The following is a 2,800-nucleotide window of genomic DNA, read 5'->3' as shown; positions in this document are numbered from 1 at the left end:
ATTTTAATTTGAGAATTAGAGAAACTGGAAACCACCAAATCAGCTGTCATTCAATAACTTAAATTTAAAAGTTTAAAGTTTTTTTTAATAAAAATATTGTAGCCAAAAAAATCTGAGCTCTTCTAAAATCATGTTAAAGAAGGATGTTATTTTACTTCACAACGAATTGTAGGTAACTCTGAGAAGAATGGAACCCCAGAGCACTTGGTTGTGCTTATGCAAAACCTATACTTGGACCAAGAGGGCAGTCATAAAAACAGAGGAAGGAAACACTTCATGGTTCAAAATTGGGAAGGGTATATGGCAGGGATGTGTCTTATTTCCATACCTTTTTGATCTGTATACTGAACATATCATTTGGGGGGCTGGACTGTCAGAAGAGGAGGGATGTGGTATCAAGATTGAAGGAAGACTCATCAACAATCTGCGTTATTCAGATGACACAACCCTGCTTGCTTGAAACTGAGGAAGACCTGAAATTCTTGCTGCAGAAGGTCCAAGAATGCAGCCTTCAATATGTATTGAAGCTCAATATCAAGAAAATAAAGATTCTCACCACTGGTCCAATTGGCAGCATCATGATAAACAGTGAAGAGATCAAGGTTTAGTTTGCTTGGCTCCACAATCAACACACTTGGTACCAGCAGCCAGGAAACTGAAAAATGTATTGCACTGGGTAAGTCTGCTGTCAGGTACCTCTCCAGAATTCTGAAGAACAACAATTTTAGTCTGAAGACCAAGGTGTAGCTGATCTAGGCCATGGTCTTCACAATTACTTGCTATATGTCAGAAAGCTAGACAATGACTAGAGACAATAGAAGGAGAGTTGATACCTTTGAGCCGTGGTGCTGGAGAAGAGTATTGAATATATACCAGGACTGCTAGGAGAACAAACAGATTTGTCTCAGAGTGGGTAAAACCAGGTTGCTCCTTGGAGGTAAAGATTCTGAGGCTTCATCTGACATACTTTTGGGATGTTGCAAGGAGAAACCAGTCCCTAAAGAGGGATGTCATGCTTGGAAGGGTGGAAGGACAGCACAAAAAGAGGAAAACCCTAGATGACATGGATTGATTCAGTGACTGGGATAATGGAGGTAGGTATATCAGAGACAATAAGGTAATTGCAGGATAGACCAGGTTTTAGGGCTGTTGCTATAAGTCTCAAGAGACACAGTAGCACATAACAACAACAACCTGCTAATTAAAAGTTAACACAATAATAACACAAGCTTTTCTTTTAAATTGTATTTTAATCTTTAATTATTATTCAAATTACATTGAATCATTTGACTATAATTATAGGTATTTAATCCTTTGTTCATGGACACATAGAAAAATGATCAAAATTAAATTATAGAGTGGTTATAATTATCAAGTGGGAGCACAGGGGGGAGGATGGGTGGGGATATAATCATAGAGTCAACAGATGGCGGGTCCATTGCAGCGGAGAGGAGGAGAGAGGGGAGAAGAGAGTGGGAAGTCATGCTCCTTTCTGTTAAAACCAGAACTTACTTGGCCATACCGAACCACAAAGAAAGGTTGGAAATCTAAGCTTTATTTATAGCAGATTTGTGTCCAGCTGTCAATCAGATGTTTAGGGAAGAAAGAAGTAGATTTTTTAGTCAGGGAAGAAAATAAACAGCAACCCAAATCCTCTTGTCCAAATGTTGGTTGGACACAAGGCTCAAGAGAGTAAGATTCTGTGTAAAACCAATGAACCTGTGTGGGAGAAAGTTTCACTTTCTTCATTCTTAATCCCAAGTGCCAGGACCTTGAAATTGAGGTCAAAGATGAACAGCACCAGTGTTCCATTCTCTGGGGAATTTGAAGATTCCTCTTTGTCAGCTGCTCATAAGTGAAGATATGACAATGAACCAACGATTTCAACTTAGTAATTCAGGTCCCAACAGCACAATAAAAATGAAGATTGATCTCAGGATTCTTTACCTCGAAAAGCAAGAAAGGCCTCCAGACTACCAACATTCAGCTCAAGTGAAAAGACCCTCTGTTTCCAAAAGGGAGAAAAATACCTGTCAAATCTCAGATCCCAGCATCTGCAACCACAGAGGGCAGCAAAACAGCGCCTTCCACCCCAGCCACTGAAGGCAGATGAGACAGAAGTGGACCAGAAAGACCAGCCAGCGAATGCCAGCCCGCAATGGCCGGTGATCTCAGCAGGAGCTCCTCCAGCCTCCAAGCCCCCAGTTCTGCCTACTCCCCAAGCCACATTTCCATCAAGGAGCCCACACCAAGCATAGCCTCCGATATATCATTTTCAATCGCCACACAGGAACTTCAGCACAGATTGTGACAGCTTGCAAATGGAACAACATTGGGACAGTCTCTGCTTGGACAAATTCAGTTGACAATACGTCACAGTTCTCAAAGGAACAAGCTTATTGTGGTTGTGCATTCCTGCAGAAATCTTACCTCCTTTTCTGAAGATGGTTCTGATCCTTATGTCCAAATGTATGTATTTCCAGACAAAAGGAGATCAGGAAGAAGAAAAACTCATGTTTCAAAGAAAACATTAAATCCGGTATTTGATCAAAGTTTTGATTTTAGTGTATCATTACCAGAAGTGCAAAGCAAAGGAGAACTTTAGATGTCGCAGTAAAGAAGAGTGGTGGTTTCTTGTCCAAAGACAAAGGGCTTCTTAGCAAAGTACTGGTTACTCTAGCCTCTGAAGAACTTGCCAAAGGCTGGACTCAGTGGTATGATCTAACTGAAGATGGTTCACGACCACTTATGGTAACAGATCATTTTGGATGTGAAGAATTTTTCCTTCTTTTTTTTTTTT

At 40.5% G+C, this 2,800-nt stretch overlaps 1 pseudogene; it reads left to right on the top strand.

The window, feature by feature from the left end:
* The first annotated feature begins 1,628 nt into the window (after positions 1-1,628).
* Positions 1,629-2,800, top strand: part of LOC102865934 — a 47,826-nt pseudogene continuing 46,654 nt past the window's right edge.

The sequence above is a fragment of the Elephantulus edwardii genome, unplaced genomic scaffold, assembly GCF_000299155.1.
Source record: "Elephantulus edwardii isolate Elephantulus edwardi_28Jun2011 unplaced genomic scaffold, EleEdw1.0 scaffold00084, whole genome shotgun sequence".
NCBI classification, from domain to species: Eukaryota; Metazoa; Chordata; class Mammalia; order Macroscelidea; family Macroscelididae; genus Elephantulus; species Elephantulus edwardii.
The sequence above is the reverse complement of the archived record's forward strand: the minus strand, read 5'-3'. Positions and strand labels throughout refer to the sequence as shown.